At 49.3% G+C, this 17,189-nt stretch overlaps 1 protein-coding gene across 3 annotated transcripts in view; it reads left to right on the forward strand.

Moving 5' to 3' along the window:
* Positions 1–9,928: 9,928 nt before the first annotated feature.
* Tead1 (TEA domain transcription factor 1) overlaps positions 9,929–17,189 on the forward strand; it is a 283,371-nt gene continuing 276,110 nt past the window's right edge. For all 3 annotated transcript variants that reach the window (XM_045144853.1, XM_045144855.1, XM_045144854.1), the window contains exon 1: positions 9,929–10,025. The gene's annotated coding sequence lies outside the window, so the exon portion shown is untranslated. The remainder of the gene's footprint in view (positions 10,026–17,189) is intronic.

A 17,189-nucleotide genomic window follows, 5' to 3' on the forward strand; every position in this document is an offset into this window, starting at 1 on the left:
TAACACAATCACAAAAGCAAGTGCTGGAGAAAACTAATTTATGACGAGACAGGATCACTTCAGCACACAGTTTGGAAGCTTCAGTTCACGACCAGCTGTCCCGTTGCTTCTAGGCCTGGAATGGCTCAGTGTGTCATGGCGGGAAAACCCAGCTTCCAGTCGGTCATGGGACATCAACCTGTAATCCTAGCACTCAGGAGTTGAAGGCAAGAGGACCAGGAGTTCAGGGTCATCCTCAGCTACATTCTGAGTTCAAGGCTACCCTGGAGTCTCTGAGACTCTGTTTCAAAAAAAAAAAAAAAAAAAAGAGCCAGGCATGTTGGTGCACACCTTTAATTCCAGCACCCGGGAGGCAGAGGTAGAAGGATTGCTGTGAGTTCGAGGCCAACTTGGGACCATATAGTGAGTTCTAGATCAGCCTGGGCAAAAGCGAGACCCTGCCTCAAAAACAAAACCCACCAAAAGAAAAACTCACCTCAAGCCTGGAAAGTAACAAAGAAAAAAAAAAAAAAAAAAAAGAGGAACCCCCCCCCATATACTCAATGACCTGAAGACATCCCACCAGACCCTGCCTCTCAAAGGCCCCACACCTCCATATTTAGTCTGTCGCACTGTGTATGTAGCACTTTGTGCATTTACAGGATCACACCACACCCTAGTGACTTCATGTGACCTTGATCACTCAGTCCTCAACATGTGCTCACACAAGGGCTATGGCTTCAACACGACTTTTTGGAAGTACACACATCCATCTGTCCATAGAACATATTAAATTAGTGATGTCAATGTCTGCAACTTATATTCAAGTATCTCAGCTGTAAATAACATTTATCCACTGAACCATATCCTTAGCAACCCTCCTTTGTTTTTTGAAGAGAATGTATCTTTTTTAAAAAAAAATTGTTTATTTATTTGAGAGAGAGAAAGAGGCAGATAGAGAGAGGCAGAATAGGCATGCCAGGGCCTCTAGCCACTATAAACAAAACTCCAGACATATGTACCACCTTGTGCATCTGGCTTTACGTGGGTACTGGGGAATCGAACCTGGGTCCTTTGGCTTCACAGGCAGATGCCTTAACCACTAAGCCATTTCTCCAGGTCCCCCTTTTTTGAGGTAGGGTCTCACTCTAGCCCAGGTTGATCTGGAATTCACTATGTAGTCTCAGGCTGGCCTCAAACTCACAGTGATCCTCCTACCTCTGCCTCACAAGTGCTGGGATTAAAGGGGTGAACCATCTGAATTTTAAGTTTTTATTAGGAATCATGCAAAGAGCTGTCTTTCTTTAAGAGGCATTTTTAAGAGGAAATCCTCAAGTAATCCTGAGCTGGAATCAGAAAGCTCTGGCCTCAAACTTTGGCCTTGAACAAGTTGTCCAGTCCCTGGGCTTCCCATTAGATGTCTGCAGAAGAGAAGGAAGATCCTAAGTGGGGTTCAGGTGTTGTGTACAATTAATAACACTCATATTTACTCTACACGGAGGTGCACAGTGTTGCTGTAGGCACCAGCACCAGGAGGAATGTGAGCAATGAAGATAGGGTTCTTACCCAAAGGAGCTTCAGTTCTTGTGTGGGAAGGCAGGCACTGCTCACTCCATCAAGCAGGCATATCCTATGATTTTAAACTATAATCACACGTTATATAAAATTACAGTGTGTAAGTCCAGGAAGGGAGAGTGAAAGAAAGTGATTTTTTTTTTTAATGAGAGACAGAGAGAATGTGCTTGCGCCTTGCCAGGGCCTTCAGCCACTGCAATCAAATTCCAGATGTGTGCTCCCCCTTGTGTGCATGTGTGACATTGTGTGCCTGTGTCACTGTGCATCTGGCTTATGTGGGACCTGGAGGGTTGGACATGATTCCCTAGGCTTTTCAGGCAAGTGTCTTAACCATAAACAATCTCTCTAGCCCTGAGATGATTTTTAAAATACATCTGTAGATTTTTAGACCCTGTCCCTCTAGCTCCCCCCCCATATATCCCTTTTATTAATGGTTGTACCCAGTATTTCACATATGCCCGGCAAAAAAAATGCTCTCCCAACGACGCTATATCCCTGGTACACCATTCTCTCTACTAGGTAGGATCCAATTCATTTCTCACTCGATGTGATTTGACTCGAAGTGATTCAATTCTTTTGGGAAGGGGGCCGTGTGTGTATGTTTTATGTGGTGTGTGGTTTATACACATGTGTGCACAGATACACATGCCCTATGCACATGTGTATAGAGGCCAGAGAAGAATGTCAGTTACCCTTCTGTACTGCTTTTCTGGTTTCTTTGAGACAGATTCTCTCATTGAATCTGGAGCTCCTGTTTTTAGTCACAGGCTGACTAGTGAGTCCCAGAGATTCTGCGCTCTCTCTGCTCCTCACAGGACATGGGTTACAGGTTTTCATGCTCATACTTGACTTAGATGGGTGCTGGGGACTGAATTCAGACCATGCCAGGCCTTCATGCTTACATACCAAGAACTCTTACCCCTAAGTAATTCACATATAACAAATAGGATATAGCAGAAGTGGATGCTGTGTGGCTTCTGAGGTTATGTCTTTTAAGAATGCATTTTTTTCCTGCCTTTCCTCTCTCTTCTTCCCTTGCCCTCTTCTTCCCTTATCCTTTTTTTTTATTGTAAAGCAAGAAAATGAGAGAGAGACAGAGACAGAGAGAGAGAGAGAGAGAGGTGCCTCTCTAGTTCTCATGCCTGACTTTGAGATCAAGTCGACATATTGTAAGAAACCTCAGGAAATGCAAAGAATTCTATCGTATTGGTTAATCTCGATTGACAACTTGATAGGATTTAGCATCACCATGGAAACACACATCTGGATGTCTACGAGAGTGTTTCCACCAAGGTTTTCCTGAGCAAGGAATATGGGCAATACCCCCGCCCTTGGGCTGGGGTCAAACACGGACTGAACAAAAAGGAGAAAGCGAGCTGAATATTACCATTCATCTCCCTTGCTTCCTGGCTACAGGGACAATGTGACCAGCTGCCGCCATACCTTCTCCACCACAATGGACTGCATGCCCTTGACCTTAAGTTGCTTTTTGACCAGGTATTTGATCACAGGGATGAGAACAGTAAATAGTACACCTACGCAGAAAGGAACTGAGGCCTTCCCCACCCCAACCTGCCTGCCATCTTAGGGAGCAGTCCAGAAGGGGAATTTCCAATTCCCAGCAGACACCCCAAGACCTGCACAGTTCTCTCTGACGTCAGACTTCCATCTCCTGAGACCACCAGCCAGAACCACGAAGCCAAGTCACTTCCAAACACCTGGCCCACAGACAAGGAGAGATAATAAGTGCTTCTTTCTGTTTTAAGATAAGTTTTGGAAAGTTCTGGCAAGGTTTTGTTATGCAACCCTAGGAAGCTTATACAACAGGCCATCAGGAGATAAAGTCGAGATTAGGAAAGACTTGCACAGATGAAGTAACATTAATAACAGGGAGACAGGAGTGAGTAGATAAAGGGGAAGGAGAAGCATTTCAAGGAGCTGCACTAGGGACCCAATAACAATAAATCTGAGGAACTAACTCATTGTCCAGTGTGGGACAAAGGTGAATATACTATGGGAAGGGAGGGATGCAAGATGCTTGAAAAATGTAGGTGGAAGGAGGCGAGATCATTCAGGACCTTAGAGGGATCTTATCTTGTAAATGTGGTATATGCTAAAGTATTCATCATGTAAGGATCTACCTACCAAGCCTGACGTCAAAATTTCTACTGTATTTTCCAACAGATGGTAAATGCCTGAGTTCTGTGTCTGTACTGGGAGATGGTGGTTTTATACAAGTTGTTTGAGATACTTTTCACTTTTTTCTTCCAGGTAGGGTCTCACACTAGCACAGGCTGGCTTAGGATTCACTATGTAGTTTCAGGGTGGCCTTGAACTCGCGGTGATCCACCTACCTCTGCCTCCCGAGTGTTGGGATCAAAGGTGTGCACCGCCTGGCTTGAGGCGCTTTTGAGCTCCTCAGCAGGTGGTCAAGCAGGAGGTTTGATATACGCCACCAGAGCTCCAAAGGGAGGTTTGGATTCCGTGTGCACATTAGGGTTGCAAGGGCAAGCAGGTAGTAACCAAAGCCCACAGCGTGAGTTATATTAGCTGGGGGTGGGGTGCTGAGCGAGGCTAGCGGGAGGTCCACCGTCCAGAACTGCCCAGCGCACCGTTAGTAGAGGAGACTGCATCAGCAGAGGGAAATGAGCAGAACGGCCAGGGGAGTGGGAAGAAAAGGAGGAAATAGCCTTAAAGGAGGCAAAAGACTTCACTGTGCAGTAGTACAGAGAAGGGGAGCTGGCCTCGCCGAATTAGCAAGCATGCAGATAGGAAATCTAGAAGGACCGGGTTTGGATGGCGTGATGAGTGGAGGAGCCCAAGGGGAGAGGGCAGGGGAGCAAGCAGGAGTTCAAGACAGGCAAAGAGGCCGGAAGGGTGGCTGTGCAAGGTGAGGAGAGAGGGCAGGAGCTGGGGCGGAAGCTGGACTAAGGGGTGGCTGGGTTGGGGACAGGAGCGGATGTGGGAATATGTGTGAAGGACCCTGGTACAGTGAAGTCGAAGGTCTGGAGGAGAAAAAATAGAATGACGGCTGCAGAAAGGGCTGCCGATTGTGGAGGGAAGTGGGATTCAGAGCCAAGTGCAGGTCCTGGACCACGGGTGTGCATTTTATTTATTTGTCTTTCTGGAATCGTGCGTGCATGCATGTGTGTGTATGTGTGTGTTCACGTGTGAGAGTGTGGGTCCTCACAATTCACTTTGAGGCACAGCCTCTTGTTCACTGTCTATGCCCGGCTAGCTGGCTTGTGAGCTCTCAGGAATTCCCCTGCCTCCACCTCTCATCTTGCAGTGAGAAGCTGGGCGTGGTGGCGCACGCCTTTAATCCCAGCACTCGGGAGGCAGAAGTAGGAGGACTGCTGTGAGTTCGAGGCCACCCTGAGACTACATAGTGAGTTCCAGGGTGAGACCCTACCTGCAAAAAAACAAAAGAAACAAACAAACAAAAGACTGTTGGGAGTACAGACACATGCTATCGTGTCCAACTTTACATGGGTGCTGAGCATTGAAACTCAGGTCCTCGTGGTTGAGTGGCAAACGCTTCACCTGGGAAGCCATCTCTCCCTAGCTCTGGTGTGCACTTTTTTTTTTTTTTAAACCAAGTTTATGTTACCATGCATGAATTTATTTCTGTGGACCATGCCTCAAATACAATTAGAAAGCAGGTGCTTACACTCATAACAATCATACCACTATTACACTAGTTACACTGTTACATCTTGCTTGGTAAACATGCCAAGGGCACAGCTGGGTAAGACCATTGATTGTTTTCCTCCTCCAACAGCTCTCCTTCCAACATCTTCCAGCACTTTGAAAGGTAGAAATCAGGGAGGAGGCGTCTAGCTCGGTTCTAGCTTGCTTCTCTATGTTCTGGTGTGCACTTTTGAGATTTTTTATTTATTTATTTATTTATTTATTTATTTATTTATTTATTTGAGAGCGACAGACACAAAGAGAAAGACAGATAGAGGGAGAGAGAGAGAATGGGCGCGCCAGGGCTTCCAGCCTCTGCAAACGAACTCCAGACGCGTGTGCCCCCTTGTGCATCTGGCTAACGTGGGTCCTGGAGAATCGAGCCTCGAACCGGGGTCCTTAGGCTTCACAGGCAAGTGCTTAACCGCTAAGCCATCTCTCCAGCCCGAGATTTTTTTGAATTGTGGAGCTGGTCGCGGCGGTGGCCCCCTGCGATCCAGCACTTGGGAGACGGCAGCAGGATGAGTAGCTTAATAAAATTATCCTCAGCGACAAGGATCTCAATGCCAGTCTGGGCTACATGAGAAACTATCTCAACCCCTCCCCTAAATAAAAGAGTGACAAATAATAGATACAAAGAAAAGAGAGCTGCCAGGAGTGGTGGTGCGTGTCTTTAATCCCAGCACTTGGGAGGCAGAGGTAGGAGGATTGCTGTGAGTTCTGAGAATTTCAGATCAGCCTGGACTACAGTAAGATACTGCCTTAAAACTGCCCCACCCCCAGAAAAAAAGAAAAAGAAAGAAAGAAATCAAACAACTAATCTCACCAGACACTAGCCAGTATTGCATCATATGACATCACTGCAGACTTGGTTCTGAGCACACAGTGGCACACGTGCACCGTGGACCGTGCATGCCATCACGCCAGAATGCACCATAGCACAGCGCCTGAAACACCTCGCCACAGTGTTTTTACTGTGTACGCAAGGTTTTCTGCTTGTATAAATATAACTGCTGGTGGTACATATCTCTAATTTAGGAGGTGGAGGCAGAAGGATCAGGAGTTCAAGGTCATCCTTGACTGCAAGAGAGTTTGAGGCCATCTTGGGTTACATGAGATCCTGACTCAAAAAAACTGATTGTATATATATCTATATATAAGTATATAAGAGAGAGAGAAAGAATGGGCATGCCAGGGCCTTTAGCCACTGCAATTAAACTTCAGATACCCGTGCCACCTTGTGCATCTGGCTTTATATGGGTACTAGGGAATTGAACCTGAGTTCTTTGGCTTTGCAGGCAAGCGCCTTAATCACTAAGCCATCTCTCAAGCCCTTTTTTTTTTTTTTTTCTAGGTAGGGTCTTACTCTAGCTCAGGCTGACCTGGAATTCACTATGTACTCTCAGGGTGGTCTGAACTCATGGCGATCCTCTTACCTCTGCCTCCTGAGTACTGGGATTAAAGGTATGCGCCACCACACTGGGCTTTCCAGCCCAGTCTTGAACTTTTGGTGGTCCTGCCTCCATCGCCTGAGTGCTGGGGTCACAGGGACGATCCACCTGGCCTGGTCGCATGCGGTACCAGAGATGGAGCCCAGGGCAGCACACACTCTATGCAAGCCCTCCGATACCCTAGCTACCTCCCAGGCCCCACCATCCAATTCTTTCTGTGAAAATAAAGAAGCCCATACCTCCCATTGTTACGCAAACTTGCTCTGGTCTTTAATTAGTGGTAATGTTACATGGACACCTAAGGGTGGTTCTCAAATAAATCTCTATATGATTTATGTTTGATTGGCATGCCTGTTTTATACCCATTTTATATATCTCTGTTATAGTCATTTTTTCCTTGCTGGGACAAAGCAACCGAACAAAAGCAGCTGATGAAGGCAAAGTATTTATTTTGGCTTACAGTCTCTGGGGGAAGCTTCATGATTTTTCCAGGGAAATACTGGTAGGGCAGAGGCTGGACATCACTTCCTTGCCAACATCAGGTGTGTAACAGCAGAAGGAGGGCCAGGGCCTCCAGCCACTGCAAAGAAACTCCAGACGCATGCACCACCTTGTGCATCTGGCTTATGTAAGTCCTGGGGAATCCAACTTGGGTCTTTAGGCTATGCAGGCAAGCACCTTAAGTATTAAGCCATCTCTCCAGCCCTCCATTGTATTTTATTTATTTACTTGCAAGCACAGCGACAGAGAGAAAGAGAGACAAGCAGAGAAATGGGCCAGCTGTTGCAAACAAACTCCAGACGCATGCACCACTTTACCAGTACTGGGGGATAAAACTCCAGTCGTTAGGCTTTGCAGGCAAGCGCCTTATCCGCAGAGTTCCTGATTTCTAGTCTTTTCAGGGGTTATAAACACAGGTCAGGAATATAAACCAGAAGCAAATTGGGATTGGGCTGTACTCTCTGTATTCCGAAACCATGGGCAGGTCATATAACTTTCCTGCATCTCAGTTCCTCATCTCTACAAACGGAGGCAATAACTACTACTTATACAGGTGCTATACGAACTAATTGAGATGGCACAATGCAAAACACCAGGGCCTGAGTAGGGATGTGGGACATGATAACCAGTGTAATTTTTACAGTCACTGGTCCCGCCCTCTGATGCTAGAGTTGATGGGCGTAGGTGGCCAAAGTCCTGGTCAGGACCTTCTAGCTATGAAGAGCTATGAATCCAGGGTCAGAAGATTTTCCCTATTGCCCCGGTGGAGCTGGGGTCTAAAGGGTGCACAGATGCAGAATTCTACCCACTGGTTGGCTGGCTCGGTTTATCAGACTTTAGGGTAGTCTATTTGGAAAGAGTTACACCCATTACCATCTCAATGTGAAAATAGATATTATCTAACACATTGATTGCCAAGGTGGCTGGGTTTATTATTGTGAGCCTTATTATTATAATTACTAGAGATGAAACTTTATACTTGACTGTGGTGGACACTCACACGAGACCACCGTAGTTACACCCAGGTGCACACCAACGTGTACAAGCACATTCGGGAATTCCGTATAAAGCCGGTGGGTATCCTCACTGCTCATGTCCGGACTGTGATATAATTTTGGATGACTTGAAGTGGAGGGAGAACTGGGCAACGCGAACAAAGGATTTCTCTACATTACTTTTCTTTTTTTCCTTGTTTTACAACTGCGCTTCACTCTCCCCAATTCCCTCGACAGACATTTACATTAGAGATGCAGTAGTAATTAAAGGTATTTTAGTCTCCAAAAAAGAAAAAAAAGCACTCATTCGTCAAACTTCTTTCGTACTAAACGTGCCGCAGTGAGTGCCATTCGCTTTCCGGAGTTCTCCACCCTTCGGGGATCCTCGGGCACGAGCAGGCGCCATTTATTTACGCCGGAGCCCCGGCGGGACCGGGGGCCGAGCCCACCGCGCGGGAACCGCCCCGCTCACCGCCGGGACCCCGCAGGTCACCTTCGCCCCGGACTTCGGGCCGCGCGGCCCGCGGCGGATCCGCCCGAGCCCGGTTTCCGCACGGGCACGGGCGAGGCGGCAGCGACGAAAGTTGGTTACGGACTTGCACTTTTCCGTAAAGAACGAGATGGCGAGGAGCTGCGGGACCGGAGGAGGACGCGGCCCGGGACCAAGTTTTCCGGACCGGGACCCGTGACTTCAGCCAAGTCCAGCCCGCAAGGGCTGAGCGAACTTCCTTTCCCCGGCGGGGACGGGAGCTGTGTCGCGATCCCTTCCCCGCGGCCGGCGGCGGGACGGCCCTGGACTTGCCGCTGAACCGGGAACTTTTCTTTTTCTTTTTTTTGCTTTTGCAAAGTGGAAGAAAGGATAGACATGGCAGGCTGGGAACACGGCTCGGAGGGGACGATCTCTCACGCTCCAGAGCCACCGGCTGAATTTCCAGAAAAACAAAACAAAACAAAAGCAAAAACTTCTCTTGCGCAGTCCCGGAGCTCTCCACGCGTGCATCCGGGGCGAGGGAAACTGAGGCAGCACAGCAGGCTGACAGCCCAGAGGGAGCCGCGACGGCGGGGCTCCACGACCGCGCAGCTTCCCCACCGCCCCGCCCCGCCCCGGCCGGGGACAAAGCCCGGAGCGCGCGCGCCGGGGACCGGGAGGGCGGCTCCCGCGCGCGCGCCCCGCTCCCCCCAGGCCCCCGTGGGCGCGAGACTCCGCCCCTCGCAGGGAAGCACCCGCGCCCCGCCGCGCAGACCGGGCCCCGCCCCGAAGCCCCATGACGTCACCCGCGGCGGCAAGCCCCGCCCTCGGCCCCGGGCGGCCGGCGGCATGACGTCACCGAGGCCCCACCCCTCCGGAGCGAGTTCGGTCCTGGCGTTCATTTCATTCCTGTCCTCATTCCGAACATTCTTAGCATCGCTCGCGCCGCGCCGCGCCGCCCGAGCCGAGCCGAGCCTCTCCGCGCTGCTGCCCGCCCGCCCGCCCGCGGCCCCGCCGCCCGCGGGCGCCCACCAAGCACTTTGCAGACTCGCTTCCACCCTGCGGGGAATCCGCGCGGCGGGGCCCGGGCCCGGGACGGCCACCTCGGGGCGCATCGCGGGACAGGCCATGCAGTGACGCCCCCCCCCCAAAAAAAAATTCTCCACCCCGATCACCTTTGCCCGAAGCGCGCCCGAGCCGATCCCGCCGCCGGGGCAGGCGCGGCGCGGCGCGAGGCCAGGGGTGGGGTGGTCCGGCCCCGGGGACCGGCCGCCCGAGACAGGGCGAGGGGGGGTTGCGGTGGAAGAAGCGGCGCCGAAGTTTGCCTGGGACTCGCCGGCCGCCCTCCGGGCTCCCGCGGCCGAGGTAAGTTGGCGCGCGGGGCGGATGGATGCTGGGGCGCGCGGGGACTGGGCGCCGCGTCCCGCGCGCGCTCTCTCCTCTCTTTTTCCTCTCTCCCGGGGCTGGGCTTTGTGCGCGCCGGGCGGCCGGACTTCGGAGCCGCCTCCTCCTCCTCCTCCTTCTCCGGGCCCCGCGCCCGCCTCCCCGAGCCCCTCCTCGGTGAGCGGCCCTGCGCCGCCGCGCCACGGGCCCGGGACGCCAAGTTGGGCCGTGCGCGCGCGCGGCAACAGGCGGCCCCCCGGGCGGCGCAGGGCCGAGGCTCGCCGCCGTCCGCGCCGCGCCCCCCGCGCACGCCCTCGGGCCGAGCTCCGCGCCGCGCCGCGCTCGCAGTCCAGCCCCAAGTTGAGCGCGAGCGCCGAGCGCCGAGGCCGCCCCGGAGCCCGGGGCGCCCCAGCCGGCCGGGCCTCGGCCCGCAGCCGCTCCTCCCGGGCTCCCAGACCTCCTCCTCCCCCCACCCAAGCCCGCCCGGGGTCCGCGCCGCCTCCTCCTTCCCGGAGATGAAAGAGGGCTCGGTCGCCTTTGCCGCTGCTCCAGGACTCGCTGCTGCTGCTGTCGCCGCCGCCGCAGCCGACGCTTCATTGCACATTGAAGTGGAAAATTTTCTGGAGTCAGCAGAAACATTGTGTCCAAAAAAAAAAAAAAAAAAAAAACCGAGTCGCAGTTACCACCAAACCCAAGAGCAGGCAGACTCCCTGGAAAACTTCCCCTTGGTAGGAAATACTGGGAGATTTGTTTGTTTATTGGAAGAGAAGTGATCCCCAGGAGGACAGAAAATCTGGGTACACTTTATTTTTTATTTTAGCTGCACTTGCTTTCAAAACTCCAGAGGGCCCGTTTTAAAAGAAAGTTCAACTTCTAGGAGTTTAACTTAAAAAATTTTTTTTTAAAAACCCAGACGGCATTTTAAAGGAGTTTAAAAAGATGAGGGTCTCACATCTCCCTTGGTTTCTTCCCACGGAAAGAAAAGCCAAATCGCGTTTCTTCTTGCTTTTTAATTGTCTTTCTTTTTAAAGATTTATTTAAAGTTGAATGGTGTCACCCGTATAAAAATATTTATGAAACAATGAAATACCAGCCACCAGCGTTTCTCAGGAGACTTGTTAACTTCTTAGAAGCAAGTGGCTGCCTGTGATTTGCAGAAATGAAAATTGACCTCACAGAGCACTGGAAACTCAGAGACAGATGATATTTCAGGAACCAGGAACGTAGAAAGGCCGGGTTTTAAAACAGTGCGTTGGAAGGAGCCCAGGTCCTGGGACGGAAAGGTCTATAAAGACTATCAAATTTCAAAATAGAGAAAGAAAAATATTTCAAATGCTACAGGTAATGCCAAGGAGAAACCACCACGTTTCCTTCTCCCCGCCCTGGGCCTGGAAGGTTTTGGGAAGTTAAGGTGGTCTCCTTGCTCCATGGGCGCTGGATGGCTTGCAGGTGGTTACCCTTTAGGGAGAAGGGATCCACTCGGGGCCGCGGGGTGGCTTCAGGCTCGGCCAGCCTGCAGGAATCTCCTTGCGCTCTGGGGCGGGGGCTTGTCCGCCCTGAGCCTGAGGCTTGAGCTTGCCAGACTGTGTCCTGTGCGTTATCTTTTCCCTGCTGGGGTTTCTTCCTTTCTGAATAGCAGGATCTTTGGGCCCAGTCACATCTAAATGCCTGTGAGGGCCAGAGTTACGGCCAACTTTGGTAAGGATCTTTCATCTTTAGAAGGAAATAGAACCTGTTGTTCCATTGTGACTCCAATTGAACCTTTCTCAACAAGTAAGGTTTTGAATTGGTGATTTTAGGGGAAAGGCGTATTTTTTTTCTAATCTCACTGTTTCCATAAATGGTCACAGATATTTTTGTTTAGTGCTCCTTTGTGTAAGCTCTTTTGGACTCTCAGGTTGCAGGTTTTTGACAGAGTTCATAATTCTGTTTGTTGTTGGTATAAAAAAAAAATGAACTGATAAGCTGTGTCCACGGCTGGGTGCTGCTGATGTACCAGGAAGACCATTTTATTTTTACTTATTGGCAAGCATTGTTTGGTGTGCTGTTTCAGAGAAATACTAGAATACTTCTTTTTTTAAAAAAAATTTTTAAAGACAAGTTTGAAACAAAACCAGTGTGACACTTTTGCCTTGACAAAATACTGAAAGAAAAAAAAAGGAATTAAAATTTTTTTTTACACAGAACCCAGGACTCCCTAGTACATATAGTTAACAAAGTTTAATCTAAAGAGGACAGACATCCTGAGTTTGACCAGGCTGGAGGGCTTCTTCACCGAGTAGTTCTCTCTTGCACTGTGGTGTGATGTGCACCTTGGCCCCACGTCAGATTGCAAGTGAAGGTGGGTGTGCATGCTGAGGCTGTCTCGGGGAGCTGACTTCCTCCTCCCCTTTCCTCCTTCCACTCTCCCCCCATTTCTGTATACAGTGGGAATTACATGTCTATATGTTTACTTTGGAAGCTCGCATCCCCCTTTATTTAGCAAGAGGACAAATAAGACATAAGGAAAAAATTATTCAGAGCATTTTCCAGCTCTAGTTCAGCAGTTTGTAAACAGTTTTGACTTTGGTTGGCTCCCACAATGCATGGCAGCGAGTATCAGAGGCTAGTCCTTCGTGAGGGGTGTTTGGGAAGCCCGGGTCTGGCACCACATTTCCAGTGGAAGGGTATGTACCGCCACAGCTCAGGGAATGCAGATCCCAAGTGTCAGGCCTTTGAAGAAGTGAGCTGGCCCCTTAGCAGCATTAGGAGGCTGCCTGCTTCGGAAATGGACTGATCCTACATGGTGGTTGTACAGAAGCCTCTGCAGGAAGACTTCCCTCTAATCTCATGTGTTATGATGTGTTAATTGTAAGCATAATTATACTGCGTGCAGATGGAAATGGTGATGTCTTATCACTTAAAAGGTCTGTGCAGATAACTGTGAACCGCTGGCCTGAAACACGGCCATCTTCATGCATAGAGAGTAGGGCCCTCACTCTTAAAGTGTTGGTTTTTGGCACTTGGTTCTGTTTTCAATAAAGAGATTGTGAAAAGAGAATGCACACACACACACACACACACACACACACACACACCACACACACACAGTGAGTCAAAGCTGTGTTGAATCCGTTTAGTGATAAAACTTCTAGGGTGTATTTTCTCCAAAGGCCAGAAAAATACCAGCCAAATCAAGTGTCCAGCTTTTTCTCTAAAACTGCAAGAAAATCAGCCCTCTTTTCAGCTAATCAATGCAGGCATTTCAGCCTCCCCTTTGGAGTTCAGTGACTGGAACTGCAGACTGCTAATGTCCTGCTTCTAAGCTCAGCAAGAAAACTATACTGTAAGCCTACTTACTGTCTTTGCCCAACTTGGGCTCAGGGAGGCTGCTTGGGGACCAGTGGCTGGCTGTGTGCTTTTTCTTCTTTGATCTGAGGAAGGTAGAGGTCACCTTGTCGCATTTAAGTTCCATCATAAATCATGTTTGAACCATGCCGGGGCTCAATTTTATTATGCCCTGTTCATCGAGGTCATAAAGTCACGTAGTTCGGGTCCGTTCTACCTAATACTTGCTGATGCAGGGTTTGGCTTTTGGCAGATACCTCATTTAGACAACTGTTGCGTGGTGATTTCTGTGTATCTCTGAACAGGGACGTTCCACCCTCTGTCCTGTGATATTGTGTGTTATGCTAGAATTTTGGGGTCTACAATTTTGGAGTGTTTTTGTGTGGGTCTTTGATTTGTTTCAAAGCTGTGATCTTAAAATATTTTTTTTTCAACATTTAAAAAATTTATTTATTAGATACAAAGGGACAGAGGGAGAGAGGGAGAGGGAGAGAGAGAATGGGCACACCAGGGCCTCTAGCCATTGCAATTGAACTCCAGATGCATGTGCTACAATGTGCATCTGGCTAAAGAGGGACCTGGAGAATTGAACCTGAGTCCTTAGGCTTTGCAGGCAAGTGCCTTAACCGCTAAGCCATGTCTCCAGCATACAGCTGTGATCTTTTGAGGGTCCTCAACCTCTGAGATTCTCTTGTATTTATGCTACCTTAAGTCTGTTCCATATCTGAGATTGGGGATGAAATGTGAACATTTCTTAAATGTTCAGGCTCTGTAGTGCTGCAGAGTGAGAGAACTGAAGTAGGTATTTTTATGTGTGTGAGTGTGTGTGCACGTGTGTGAAATTATATGCACATATATATATGCATATACATATACATACATATATACATGTATATGTCATGTTTTCCTAGTCACTTAAAGACAGTTTCCTACAGGGTGGCTTAACTCTTTTGTCCCATTGGCTTTGCATAGTTGGGAGAGATTTCAAAGGATAGTTATACACAGTCTGAGGCGTCAAGGGTACCTGAAATGCACTGGTCTCTCTTCCGATTGGAGTGTAGGGGAGGCCCTCCCCAAAAGCTGTCTCCTTTTTTTTTTTTTTTTTGGTGCTATAATCCCCCCATTTAAAACTAGTATTTACTATCCAGATGTTGTGCTTTCTACCCCCCTTTTCCAGAATTCATGTTAGTTTTTAAGGCTGTGTCCTAGGAGTTCATTAGTTCATTGAGACGGGGTCTCCTGTACCCCAGGCTGGCTTTCAGCGCCCTGTGTAACTGAGAATGACCTTGAACTTCTGCGCCCCTCCCCCCCCTGCACCTGTGCTGGTATTGCAGCCTCGCACCAGCACACCCAGCAGGGCTGGGCATGGAACCCAGGGCTTCCTGCATGCCGGGCAAGCCCTTCATTTGCCTTTTTAATTGGAAAGGACCCGACCCTGGAGACTGAGCTCCAGAGCTAAAGGCAGCTTACCGAGGAAGACGTTCAGCATCCTCCTCCTCCCCGGGGAGGTTCCAGTGGCTCCTAGGCGGCTGGCAGGCTCCGGTGTGTGTGACTCTGGGGCTGGGGGCCTGGGAGCTCGCAGGGATGGTGACACTCTGTTTACAGATGCATGAGCTGAAAAAACTGCCGCTAATGGTGGGAAATGTTAATTATGTGAGAACATATTGAACTTATATTCCCTGGCATGAACTTTTTAAAAAAATGCATCAACAGTGCTGCCTTTTCTTTTTTAAATAGGCACAGCTTTCTAATTAGCATAATTCAGTTCAGCTCTTGGATAAAGTTCAAGTGTAATCTCAATTTAACTTGAAAGGAGGTTTTTTTTGTTTTAAACTGAGAGTGTTTAAGAAAATTAGAAAAGTTCATCCAGGAATGTTGTGTGTAGGTATAGGCTGCATTGGGGCCATGGAATGCGGGACTTCTGTGCCTCTGAAAGTTGAGGGAGAGACAGCCTGCCTCCGCTTTCCTTTGCGTTATATTTGAGGCTGCACTTAGTGCAGTTTCTGCTGCTGTGTTCTTGTTAAAATCATTGTCTTTTCTCTAATAGTAAACTAGATAAATATTTTATGACCATCTGCAAAGACAGAAAAATCTTTTAAGTGACTAGGAAGACATGAGGAATGCTGATGAATTCAGCTGATATTCTTCTCGAGTCTTTGAAACTCAGCGTTTAGACCTGATAGTTGCTCCTTTCCACATTCTGACTTTTTTTCCCCTCTTTTTTTTTTTTTTTTTTTTTTTTGTGGTAGGATCCCACTCTGGCCCAGGCTGACCTGGAATTTACTATGTAGTCTCAGGGTGGCCTTGAACTCCTCCTACCTGTGCTTCCTGAGTGCTGGGATTAAAGGTGTGTGCCACCACGCCACTGCACTGTGACTTCTTTTTTTTTCTTTTTGAGGTAGGGTCTCACTCTAGCCCAGGCTGATCTGGAATTCACTATGTAGTCTCAGGGTGGCCTCGAACTCACGGTGATCCTCCTACCTCTGCCTCCCGAGTGCTGCACTGTGATTTCTTGATGACGTTTTGTAGAGGGACTTGGATGGGACAGAATTCACTCCAGTATGTCTGATCTTCGTGTCTTTTCAAAGAAAATAAAGTTAGTGACTCCCAAGTACAGAGCCCTCTGAAAGTGAAGTTTCACTGTAGGAAAGGACAACGGAGAGGCTTTCCTGCCTTTCATTCAGGCCGAGACGCTATGAGCCCACGGAAACCAAGTGACTTCATTTGCTCTGGCCCCGGAGAACCCAATTTACTTCCATGGTGGGGAAATCAAAGGAGCCAAGTGTTTTAAATAACCACGCCCCGAGGCCCGCCCTGCCCGATTAAATAGCCATGCCCCAGGCCCGCCCTGCCCGGGTGCTTGGAGAAAAGCGCATTGTCTGCTCCTGGCTCTAGCCGGGAGCCAACGCAGTCGCCCTCCCCCACCACGCCGGCTCCATCTCTGACGTTGACATCTGTCCCTCCCGGTACACAGGCGCATAGGAAGCGTGCACACATGCATTCTGCAGGTGACACGGATTTGTAACGTGAAATGTGTATGTGTGTGTGTGTTTCAAATCCCTACTGGGATGGGGGAGGCACCAAGCTAATGGCACAAAATAGAATGTAAACACGGTAGCCGCTGGCATGCCTCTGCTGCTGGGCTTCTGTCCCCTGGCGCTTTCTGGGTAGGCGGGCCTATTGTGTGGCAGCAACAGGCAGCAGAAGTTGGGGCACCATATGGCCAATGTGGGCCTCAGATAAGCTGTCTGGTAATTCCGCTTATCAATAGACATTTTGATCGTCCATCCCTGGGGCTGGGGGTGTGCTGGGGGCTGATTCTGAGACTGCTGTGAGCCCAAGCTTCCTTTCAGGGCGGAATCTCTTTTGATCCTTTTTCTTTTTTTGAATCAGGTTCTCCCTCCAGCCCAGGTTGACCTGGAATTCACTATGTAATCACAGGGCGGCCTTGAACTCGCAGCGATCCCCTTCTGCCTCCCCAGTGCCCCACCCTTCACTCCCTAGTCTTTCGGGGACAATGGCTGTCACTAGTCAGAGCGCCCGTCAGCTGAAGAGACTTGAGTGCCATGCTGACATCCTCATCAGGTGTCACCTTTGACAGAACACCAGAAGTCTATTTTATGTTGACTGAGCCAAGAAATTCCCTTAATTCAGAGTTGGCTTTTGTTTTGAATACCGAGGAGATAAGGTCATTGTGAGTCTTAGTTTGATAAGTGGTTTCAAGTTTCATTATACATTCAGAAAACCTCCCTCATTTCCATTCACTGTTCACTCTCACCTTCCTCTTCCAGTGCAGAGGTGGAGAACATCTGGCTAACC

Source organism: Jaculus jaculus, chromosome 3 (assembly GCF_020740685.1).
Source record: "Jaculus jaculus isolate mJacJac1 chromosome 3, mJacJac1.mat.Y.cur, whole genome shotgun sequence".
NCBI classification, from domain to species: domain Eukaryota; kingdom Metazoa; phylum Chordata; class Mammalia; order Rodentia; family Dipodidae; genus Jaculus; species Jaculus jaculus.